The sequence below is a fragment of the Canis lupus genome, chromosome 14 (assembly GCF_011100685.1).
Source record: "Canis lupus familiaris isolate Mischka breed German Shepherd chromosome 14, alternate assembly UU_Cfam_GSD_1.0, whole genome shotgun sequence".
In the NCBI taxonomy this organism is placed as follows: Eukaryota; Metazoa; Chordata; class Mammalia; order Carnivora; family Canidae; genus Canis; species Canis lupus.
Genome location: NC_049235.1, coordinates 28279095 through 28291738, shown reverse-complemented (window position 1 = coordinate 28291738; position 12644 = coordinate 28279095). Strand labels below are relative to the sequence as shown.

The 12644-nt window shown below is 33.9% G+C and overlaps 1 long non-coding RNA gene across 1 annotated transcript; it reads left to right on the top strand.

Moving 5' to 3' along the window:
* Positions 1-334: 334 nt before the first annotated feature.
* Positions 335-9477, top strand: LOC119866249. Its single transcript, XR_005369182.1, has 2 exons — positions 335-437; positions 9201-9477. It is a non-coding gene; the product is annotated as an uncharacterized LOC119866249 (long non-coding RNA).
* Positions 9478-12644: the final 3167 nt, after the last annotated feature.

The window sequence follows — 12644 nt, the reverse complement described above, 5'->3', positions numbered from 1 at the left end:
ACCCCCTTCAGCAACCCTCAGTTTGTCTCCTATAATCAAGAGTCTCTTATGCTTTGTCTCCCTCTCTGATTTCACCTGGTTTTATTTTTTCCTCTCTTCCCCTATGATCCTCTGCTTTGTTTTTTAAAGTCCACATATGAGTGAGATCATATGATAATTTTCTTTGTTAATGTTGGTATCCTCATAAAAAATTATATGGGCTTTTTTGTATTTCCCAGCAATCTTAGAGTCAGTTTAGAGCCGTATGAGTACCTCTGACCAATGAAGAGTGAACAGAGGGATATATGTCACTTCTGGGCTAGGTCAATTAAAAGCTGCTGTGCTTCATTCACCAGGCTCCTCTACAGCTGAGGAAGCCATGGGTTTCAGATGACATGGCGACAAGCCAGAGGAGAACCAGCCACTCATATCAGACATTCATCATCTCAGGATGGAAGGTAAGACATAAGATGTTAGAGTTTGATTTATGTGGCAGCTAGCTTGATTTAAACAGTGACTTGGCTGTTGTAAAATTTATATTTTTGAGAAGCAAATTTTACGAACATTTGAGGACTGATATTAGTTCCTTTCAGAGATTATAGTTAATTGTATGTTTTGTATGTTGGTGGGATTTTTTTTTTGTAGTTAATTGTATGTTAAGTGACATTTTGTTAAAATAAAAATAATGTTTTGAGTTAAGAATGTAATGAAAGCTGGAATATTTTTAAAATTTATTATTAATTGTCAGTAAAGATGGTGTCACTCAAAACTCAACTCACATACAGCCCTTCTTTCCCAGAAACCTGTTAAAATTCTCTAGGCTGCCCAAACTTCGAGAACCAAGGATCACAACAAAGATAGATTTTGTATGTATTAGTTATTTCCTACTTATGATGAATTATTTCTCCAAATAAATACAAATCTAAGGTGCTCTATAACAAGTCTCATTTTTTAATAATGAGTAAATTAAAAATTATCTTTACTTACATATATGACGTTTTAGCAGTTTTCTTTTTTTAAGAATTTATTTATTTAGGGACGCCTGAGTGGCTCAGTCAGTTAAAGCATCCGATTCTTAGTTTCAATTCAGGTCGTGATCTCAGGATCCTGGATTTAACCCTGAGTTGGGCTCCATCTTTAAAAAAATAAAAAATTTACTTATTTAATTTGAGAGAGAGAGAGCAAGAGAGAGTATGACTGGGGGGAGCACAGAGAGAGGGAGAAAAAGATTCCCCACTGAGTAAGGAGCCCAACACTGGGCTCAATCCCAGGATCTTAGGATCATGACCTGAGTTGACGGTACCAATATACCATTGGTACAATACACCACCAAAGCTATGGAATATGTCTATTTAAAAATGTTCTATAGGTGTAATGGTATATTATACCGGAAGAAAAAACCTTTAATCTTTTCACATTTTTATGGAAAAAAATTCTGCATCTAGGTTAAAACAGCAAACCTACTACCATGCCCAAGAATCCACCACAGGAAGTAAAAGCTTTAAGCTCAATGACAGGTAGAAATTACTTTCCCAGGCAACTAAACATTTTTTTTTCTCTATAGATATAGAAATCTCTTTGAAGGAGCACCCTCTCTCTACCTCTGCCTGCCACTCTCCCTGCTTGTGCTCTCTTTCTCAAATATATATATATATATATATATATATATATATTTTTTTTTTTAAAGAAAAGAAACATCTTTGGAGTTAATAAATCTGAGACATATTAAGAAACTGGATGGATAACTAGTCTTCACAAAAAATACTGAGTATTTAAAGGCAATTGTTATGAATGATATAGCTAATGAAATACCTGTTAAATCTTTTGTAGTTCAAAAACCAGGTGAAAAAAAGTCCTTGTGCAAAGGGAAAGTTCAGAAAAGTCTCTAGAAAACAATTTAAATTGAGATACATTCTCTTTACCAAATCTGCCCAGCTCTCCAAGGTAAACATTCTGAGTCTTTTGTAAATAGCCAAGGAACCTCTGATGCTCCAAAGCAATCAGAACCTCAGCTACGCATTCGATTCCAAATAAAGCTGATCTTCATAGAGAACAGCAAAATAACAGTAAATATCAAGATACAAGTTTTGAAAGCATAGCTTTTTTAGATTTGAATGGTAGTGGCTGGCCCATTTGCTTCATTACTTATTGCCTATTCAGTCTTAGAAATAGTAAATATAAACCAACTATATTTAGATTGAAGAAAGTAAAGGATACCTGGGTACCTCCTTTTCTACCTTTAATCAAATTTAGCAGAAGGAAATATTGTGGAATGTAATGTTTAAGAATGCACCTCCTCTTAAAATTTATTTGAACATTAGACTAGGCATAATTTTAATTTATAATAGATTTTCAAATAACTTGAATATTTGGCCACATAGTATTTCACCTACGATTCTCAAATCCAAGTACCATAAGGTAATAATGATTAATTTAAGCCAAAGGAACCTAATAAGAGGATATTGGTAGCTCACAGGCCAATTGAACTCCAAGCTAAAAAAAAAAAAAAAAAAAAAAAAAAAAAAACACCAGGGACATCTGGAAGTTTAGTCAGCAGGAACTACAACAATGATCTAATAGAACAAATAATTTGGTGAGAAGCCTGCATGTGTGAAGACTGACCTAAGCCTGAAGGGCACCTGTTTATTTTGCCTTTGCATCATTCATTACTTTAATTACGGTAAAAGCTGTCTAGCTGGATTAGCACACAGCATGTCCTGCTCTCTGAATGAAATAATTCTAATTGATTTGAAGGGTTTGTGTGTGTGTGTGTGTGTGTGTGTGTGTGTGTGTATGGGTGGGTTGTTGTGTGGATGTGGGTGTAGATGTGTGTATGGGAGAGAGAGAGAGAGAGAGAGAGAGAGAGAATGAGAGGGAGCCTGATCCAACACACTCTGCTCTTTGATTACCCAATATTCTTAGAAACTCTCTACCCATTTGCATTTCTAAAAGTGACTGTTAAATATAAAGCAAAAAATTACTTCAACAGCTAGAACCCCACTTCCTTTGTTTCTGTATTACTCAAGTCCCTTACAGTAGTGATATCCTGTGAATCTAGTATTATTGTGCAGTAAATGGGATATCTATCCTTCTACCTTAGCCAACAAGAAAATACAAAACTAATTTTAGATTCATGGATTAAGCTTATCAATGACAAAGAGGAGTCTTGAGAAATAGAATAATGAATATAATTCATAGTTCTTACAGAGATGAATTTCCTATTAATATTATACATAAAATATTTCTTATTGAGAGGGATTCCCAAATTTTTTAACATCATCTTGAATAAGACCCACCCATTCATTTATGGGATGGTTCACTATTAAAATTTTTACTACACTAATATTTTCTGGTTTTTCCTCAATGAAGCACTTGTCCATTAATACCCTTCCCTTGACCATCTATTCTTAAGTTAATGAGAATATTCAATTATTGATCATTTAACTTTCCTAGTGCCTAGAAGAACTGAAACTCTTTTCTTAAAATAATGTTGGGCTAATAAATAAGTAATGTTCAAGTTGACATGGGATAGCCTGTCTTAGCAGGGATTTATTGGTGGGGGCCATCCATGAACAGTATTCTATTCTCACTCTAAGTGTGCTGGACAAATTACTGAAGAAAAAATGATAAACAAACAAATTGGGTTCAGCCACCACTTTCATGCTGATATTTTTTAATGCCATAACAAAAACCACATCTTCTTTCCTGCACTTTAAACTTATACTCCCAACAGCGTCCTGTCCCTTCTCTAAGCTCTTTCAAAGTCAATCAATCAAAAAGAGAATGTATCTACTTCTTTCTAAATTTTTGGTTTTCTAGAATGTATTTTTATACTAGTGAATAGAATTATTATTGAACATGACACATTTATTAGAGATTTGGAAGTTATCTAAGACTCATCTTTATTCTTCATCAACTTATATTGTTTATCAAATCAAATTTGTCTTAACTTTTAAATTTGTTTCAAATCCCTCTTCTCTTTTTCAAACATACTGTCTTCAACTTAATTCAGTACTAAATATAATGAACTTTCAGATTGCTTTTTTCACATTTCAAATCCATTCTCCATTTTTTTTTACTAGAGTGAATTTTCAATAATTCATTGGAGAGGATATGCTTCCCTTACTTAAAATTTTTCAGTGGTACTCCCTTGCATTAAAAAAAATCAGAATTTTTTTATTTTTTATTTTTTACTTTATTTTTTTTCAGAATTTTTTTAGAATGGCATATAAAATTCGTTCTAAAATAGCCCATGCCTAACATTCTAGCTTCCTCTCCCATCATCACTATATACTTCCTTTTCCTTTAATCATAAGAATCAGTTTAGATCTTACAATGTTCCCTGTTCTTTTACTTTTGATGCCTTTGTTCATTATTTGTCCTCTCTAAGTTCACATAGGTAACTTCTTTTCCTTCAAAGTGTTTGCATCATTTGAAGATGACAGGGTGAGATTGGCATTCTCCCTCAATCTCTTTCTTTTATATTACACCAGTTATTCAGTGCCATGAGTCTTATTCAACTGAATGTCATTAAGATCAATCACAACCTATGAATGAACTTTCACAACAGAATAACACCAGCCTCAAAATAGTAATATTAATAAGCATTTATTGAATTCTTACCAAGTAAATACTAGGCTTAATGGTTTGTACATATCATTTCATTTATCCCCATGAGAATAAACTGACCATTGTTACTACTGACAGCCTCTCTGTTTGCCTTTATTTGAATTATCCAGCAGCATTTAACACAATTCATTGCATTCTTTTCTGGAATGTATATTCTCTCTCTCTCTCTCTCTCTCTCTCTCTCCTACTTTTTTTCACTGTTAGACTATAGAGTATATTAGGACTTGCTTATCCCATATTTTCTCTATTTTCCAATCACTTCCTAGGTGATTTTATTTGGTCTCATGGCTTTTAGCATATTTAAAATGTTAGTGACTACCCTATATTTATTCCAACATAGACCATTTATATTAACTTCAGATTTGAAGTTATAAATCCAGCAATTTACACAAATTCTTTACTTAGATAGCTAACAAGCATTTCAAACAGCACATATGTGACAAGAAAGTTTTCATTTCTAACCCTCTTAATCTAATTCTGTAGTCTTTTATATCTCAATAAAAGACAACTTCATTTTTCTAGCCTTCTTATCACAAAACACAGAATTATTTTTCATTAATTCTGTTACTTGACTATCCAGATGTATCTGAAAATTTTATAGTCAATAGCTTCTAAAAATTCAGAATTAATTTATTGCCCACCACTCATTCTCACTTTACATTTTATAACTCACTCATTTCTAGCCACATTGGCCTCTTAGCTGTTTCTTAAAATGGTAAGCTACAACCTTACTGCTGCATACCTTTACATTCACTGTTCCCTCTTCCAAATATTTACAGTTTGCTGCATTTAGGCCCCTATTCAAATAGCACCTTATCAGTACAGTCTTCCACACCTTCCAACTACATTAGAATTGATTTATAAGCAACTTTTGCCGTCTTTTCCTTTCATTTGCTATCCTACTCAGGCTACTTTCTTTTTTCCTATGACATTTCTCATTCTGTGGTGTATTATATATTTTCTATCTGTTTGTTATCTGTATAGCCTACTCCATCACCATTATTATAATTTAAGGTCCATGAGATCCAATGATTTGGACTTTCCTGTTAACTGTTCTATCTGCTGAGTTAAGGACAACATCTAACAACCTGAAGGGGATTGTGGTGAGCACTTTCACTGCCTATTAGAGCGAATCTATTCTTTCATCACATGGATAATTGTTCTTTCTTAGTACTCTGAAGTTAGTGGTGGACATACTACATGCTTTGTCAAGGAAATGTGAATGAAAATGCTAAATGTTATTTCTAGGTGGCTGCACTTAATTGTTGATTCTTGACTCTTCAACCTCCTTTTTCTTCCTTGTGGGAAGTTCGTGGAAGTTCATGTTCATAAAGAGGTGCCAAAAGATTGCAGCATCCTGGAATGCTCAGTGTACACATGGAGGATCCAGAGTGGATTTGCAGGACAGGGAAGTAGGGAAGTAGACTTGTGGTATGTAACCACTGAGAGTTAGGAAGTATATTACCATAGTATAACTCATCCTATCAACAGGTGTCATAATCAGTAACTATGTGTTGAATAATTGAATAAATGATCTCTATTTAGTAGAGGTGGAAGCAAAGTCACAGTGAAGGTATGTTTTTAACTTAGAGTTGTCAATGGCAACCTGGAGTCAAAGCCAGACCACATGCAATATTTAAAACATGCAGTAATCATTTTAAGCAAGAGAGATAAACTGTTTATTTTATAGTTACTTATAATATAAATCAGTGACAAACAGATCATAATCCAATAACTGACTTAAAACAATGTTGACAAAGACACACTACAGGAAAAATATCTGGTTTTCTCAAGTTTTCTTCTATGTATTCTGAAATTATTTGAAAGTTAATGTCTAGGACTCTGTTATCTTAGAGACCTAAAGAACAATACTTCAGTGCCATGAGATTTAATTCAATATTAATCATTGTATATTTAAAGGTCAATACAACATGCATTAGACAGTACTTCTCTGTCTTCTGTATCTAAGTGGTTTTTTTAAAAAAGATTTTATTTATTTTATTTATTTATGAGAGACGCAGAGAGAGGCAGAGACACAGGCAGAGGGAGAAGCAGGCTCCCTGCAGGGAGCCTGATGTGGGACTCAATCCCAGAATCCTGGGATCATGCCTGAGCCAAAGGCAGATAGATGCTCAACCACTGAGCCATCCAAGCATCCCTTCTGTATCTATTTTTTTTTGATGGAAGAGATTGCACATGATTGTATCTCATAAAAGCATTTAATAATAATTATTTGAAATTAATTTCAGCATTCACAAAAATGTTTGCTTTCTTTCAGGAAGAAACAAAATTTAAGTAAGACAATATATCTCTCAATACCTTATTTTCCAACTCTTGAACTCAAATGCAGTATATAATTACAGAACGGAAGGTTTTTGGTAATATGTACATCTTTATTTTAGATTTCAGAAGTCTCTTTCTCTCTTCTTTTCCCTCTTCTCTTAAAAATCTCTAATTGACTTTCTTTGGACTACATCCTATGTTGTTGGACTATATCCTATGTGTAAGACCTTAAAGCTTATTTCAGTTAATGGGATGTTCACTCCAAAAGAATTGAAAGCTCAAAATAAATAAACAGGAAAACATCATTACTTTTTTTTTCTTTTTTTTTCTTTTTTTTTTTTTTTTTAGAGAGAGAGAGAGAAAAGTTGGGGAGGGGCAGAGGAAGAGGGAGGGAGAGAATCTTAACAGGGATGGAGCCTGAGGCAACTGCTTGATTTCACAATCCTGAGATCATGACCTGACCCAAAATCGAGAGTTGGACATTTAACCAAATGAGCCACCCAGGTGCCCCTATAACAAATTGTATTAGACCCCAAAATAAAAGCTGTTATGATTTGATATGTTTCATTTTATCTGCTATAGATATCATTTTGATGCTTTATTTATAATATGTTTGTATTTACTTCCTTTTTTATGTCAGTAGAGAATTATTGGAAAATACAAAAAAGGGGGAAAAGGAGCAATTCTTAAATACTCTAGACTGTTTCATAATGCTTTACTCCATTGCATTTACACAACTTTTGATCTCTTTCTTCTCCTTTTAGTGTTTTTTTTTTTTTTTTCCGTTGAAAAGTATGGGGAAGAGAATTTCATTATAGGCCCTTATGACTTAATTGTAATGTTAATTTTTAGCAACTTTTAAATCTACCGATTAGCCTATTTGACATTAAAACCCAACATTGTAATATTTTTGTTAGCTAAGATTTTCATAAATATCTGACCATTTTGAAATTATAAAATGTTCTGTCTAAATATATAATCTTATTATACCAATCCAATAATATAATAATATCTAAGTCCTATAAGCCTGTTCTCATATATATAGAAAAACCTTACTTTCATACATGAAGAAGATATACAGTTTTAGAGGTTTTACTCAACCATTTCACATTAGAGAAACAACAACAACAAATTTCATTTTTATTGCACCTTTGGTTTACTAATACATATAGTTTTAAATTCATCCAATAATCACAACTAGTCCTTTGCTACTTTTCTAATCATGTCCTTAGTGAATAAACCCTTTGACAGGTTCCTCAAAATTATTCATGTGAGAATTACATGCTCATCAGTTATGTATGTATATATTTGACCATTCAGTGACAGTTTGTCTGGGTATAAAACCCTTAGATTATAGTTTATTATTTTATAAGTAATGCTTCATTCTTCTTTTGAATTCAATGTTGTTGTAGAAATGTTTGATGTCAAACTGACTTTCTATACCTTTTAACTGTTTTAGTTTTTGTGCTAGAGGCATTGAGGATTTTGTTTTTCCTTTGAAGCCCAGTTTTACTGATATATTTCTCAAGTGGACTAGATTAATTTTTTTCAAGTATAAAGTATATACTTCTTATATACAGATTTTCTTATTCAGGAACATAAATTTCTTTTTTGGGAAAAAATAAATTTTACATTTATTGGGCCATTGTACCTATATTTTTTTTTCTTTTTACTTCCCTTTTTTTTTGATTTGGGTTTCTTGGCTCTTTTAAGTTTGATCTTCTATATCTCTTACTATCATCTACTCTATTTTTATTATATTCCATATTTCACAATTTATTTAGTCTCCAGTTTCTTTCCAATGTTATAGTTTCATATTTTCTGATTACTTAAACCTATCTTTCATGCTTTTATTTATATTTCTATGTATTATTGTAATGATATAATTATATATTTATGTTGTGATTATATATTAATATATAATATTATTATATTATATTAGATCATATTAATATAATATTAATATAATATTAATATAATATTAATATAATATTAATATAATATTAATAATAGTACAATTATAAAGCATATATGATTATATATGCTTATATTAATATCATATTAATATCATATTAATAATAGTACAATTATAAAGCATATATGATTATAATAACAAATTGTTATTTCACAGCTTTCTTTCACTATGTAATAATTAGTCCATTCATTTTATTCATGTTGAAATCATAAAAGATAAATAATTTGCTCAAGATATATCAAGTAAGCACCAGAGCTAAAAGGCAAACAGACTGCCATCTCATTTAAACAATATACTAACATCTCTCTCTCTCTCATGTTTTCACCTTCCTCAGATGTTTTCACAGTCATATAAAGAAGCTTGCTATAATCTCTGGAAGATTAGATATCATATGGGAAAGAATCAAGGTGGACAGAGTAACAACCCCAATAATCAACCAGCCAGGTTCACAGGACTCTTCAGGACAATCCAGCTGAAGCCAACATTATAACTGACCAAAATTGGATGACCAAGGCCAGCCAGTACCATGTGATACACAGATAAGATATTCCAGACTGGTTCCTATCCAAATGGCTAATCCACAAAATAAAGAACATATAAGTGGTTATTGATTTAAGCCTCTACGTTTTAATGTAGTTTACTATGAAGTAAAAGATAACTGCTACAATATGCATTTATATTTGCCTAGAAGAAAGATGAAGAAATATGCACATCAAATTTTATACTGCTTAATTAAAGGTAGAAGAAATTATACCATCTATATGTGAAAGAGGAAAATATTAATATATTCTTAAAAGTAGTATGTCAGGAGAGAACGCTTATTGGCTATTTTCACTTTTCCCTTTATGTAGAATTGCCCAAATAACAGGACTCTGCTTTTATCATATATTTACTCATGATGCCCAGGGGAAGGAACTGGAAGTTACCTGAAGAATAAATGACTCTGAGCCATAAATAATCTCCCTTTTCCACCTTTGAAGTTAGCTGACTTGCAGCAGCAGCTCCTGTGCCAATCTGAATACTAGGGGCAGATCTGCCCCTGTGAATAACAGAGCAGCAAGTGGAGAGACTGTGCTCCCAAAACTGTATAGGTGAGTTTGTCTAATGCAGTAGTTCACTATAGAAAAGCCATATTCTCTCATAATAATAAAAATGATGATTATTTAGTATCAATCACAATAGTGTTTTTTGCTCAGTTGGTTTCAGAAATATATATTATTTTGGAGGAGTCTGGAGGAAGATGGCAGATTAGGAGGACCCCAAGCTCTCCCCATCTCTTATTTACAACTATATATCATCCACATTTAAGTCAATATACCGGAGAGTGATCTAAAACCTGGTAAAACAAACTTCACAACTAAATATAGAAAAACAATTGCATCTGAAAGGTCAGGAATATAAGAAAGACAGAGAGGAAGGCTACCTATAGAAGGGAGAGAGCTATACGTGCAGAGAGGGTAGAAACACAGGCCTTTGGACTGGGGAGCTTTACACAGGGATTAATCCCCATGTTTGCCCTTAAAAAAACACAGGCAAAATTCTGTGAGTTTGTAAAACCATAGGGACTTGGAGCCTGGAGGTTTAAAAATCAGCTGACTCAGTGCTGGGGTTGCTGAAAGGGCAAATGAGAGCTGGGCCACTGCCCTTAAAGAGACAACATCCCGCACAAAGAGAGAACATAAAAATGATAGTTTACATAATGAAGGGCAAACAGGAGGCAGATCTGTTCCTACTGATTTCAGAGCATGTTGAGGGACTTCTGCAACAATGAGGGAAATGGCAGGCATCATTCCCCTGCCCACCCCACTGAAACACCTGCGGGTGTAAACACACTCATGGACACTTAACACCAAACCTGCCAGCAGTTTGCCACAGCCACGAGTTCTCCTGAGAATTCACCCACTCCAAGCCTGCTATTCTCAACCCCTGGACTCAGGGCAAATTTTGTTAGTAATTGAATGCATGACTGCCACCGTAAACTATATCCAGCTGCCACACTGTACCCTGATGCATGCTGGGCCAGGTGCACCAAGCCTTACATCTCCAGGCATCCTAATGTGCAGTCCTCACCCATTGCAGCATTTCATGGGATCCAACAGAGGACCAGTGGCTCAGTGCAAATTTTACTGTCTCCGCTGCCCTGGCAACAAGTTCTCTAGAAGGCACACCCCTCAGAGCTGGCCTTCCTGGGTCCCACTAACACCACAAGAGTAGGCATAGCCCACAACAGGCAAAGAGTCAGTGGAGATAACTGCACTGAATGGAAAAGTGTCTCAGACAGAACAGCAGGGTGTAAGCAGCACACACAGGATAGTCTGCTGAGGTGCCAGGCCCTGGTGAACAGGGGACACAGCACTGCAGGGCACTTAAATACCTCCTTTTCATAAAATAACTACTTTCAAGAGTAGAAGATGTAGCTGACTTTCTTAACACAGAGAAACAGACACAGAAAGGTAGACAAAATGAAACAGAGAAAATTATCCCAAATGAAAAAACATGACAATGCCATGAGCAGAGATGTAAGTGAAACAGATATAAGTAGCATGCTTGATAGATAATTTAAAGCAATGATCATATGGACACTCACCGGACTTGAGAAAAAAGTAGAAGACATGAGTGAGACTCTTTACAACAGAGATAAGGAATAACCTAACAGAGATAAAGGGCTCAATAATCAAAATGGGGAAACATCCTTAGAGTGAACAGAGGGATGGAAAACAAAAGAATGAATTAATGGTCTGGAACATAACAATAGAAAGTAATCAAGCTGACCAAAAGAGAGAAAAAAGAATTACGTAACATGGGAATAGATTTGGGAATCTCAGTGACTCCACCAAACATAAAAACATTCATATTATAGGAGACTCAGAGGAGAAGAGAGAAAGAAGGGGCAATAAAATGTATTGGAAGATATAATAGTTGAAAACTTACCTAATATGGGGAAGGAAACCAATATCCAGGTTCAAAAGGTACCCAGATCTCCCATCAAAATCAACACACCAAGACATATTGTATTTAAATTTTCAAAACATAGTGATCAATTTTGAAAGCAGCAAAAGTCAGTAACTTACAAAGGAGAAGTCAGAAAGCCAGCAGGAGATTTTTCAGCAGAAACTTTGGAAGCCAGTAAAGTGGCATGATATATTCTACATGTTGAATGGGAAAAATCTCCAGTCAAGTATATCCAGCAAGGCTATCATTCAGAAAAGGAGATATAAAGTTTCCCCAAAAAAACTTAAAAGAGTCTGTGACCACTAAACCAGTCTTGCAAGAAATATTATAGAGGACTCTTTGAGTGGAAAGGAGAGACCAAAAGTGACAGTGGTAGGAAACACAAAAGAAGTAAAAATGAATATTTATATTACAAATCACCCACACAAAGGATATTGAATATAACAACATATACCTAAGACATGAATAGGGGAGGAGAAAGGAATGGGTTCAAACTTAAATGGCCATTGACTTAATATAGACTGCTATATGGACAAAAGGTTATATATAAACCTAATGGTAACCCTACATTGAAAACCACTAACAAATATGCAAAGAAAAAAGAGAAAGAAATCCAAATATATCATTAAAGAAAATCAGCAAAACATGAAAGAGAAAGACAAGAAAGGAGAAGAGAAAAACTCCAGAAATAACCACAAAACAAGTAATAAAATCGTCATAAATACATACCTGAAAATAGTTACTTTAAATGTAAATGGGCTAAAGACTCCAATGAGAAGATATAGGGTGACAGAATGCATTAAAAAAAAAAAAGAAAAACAAGACC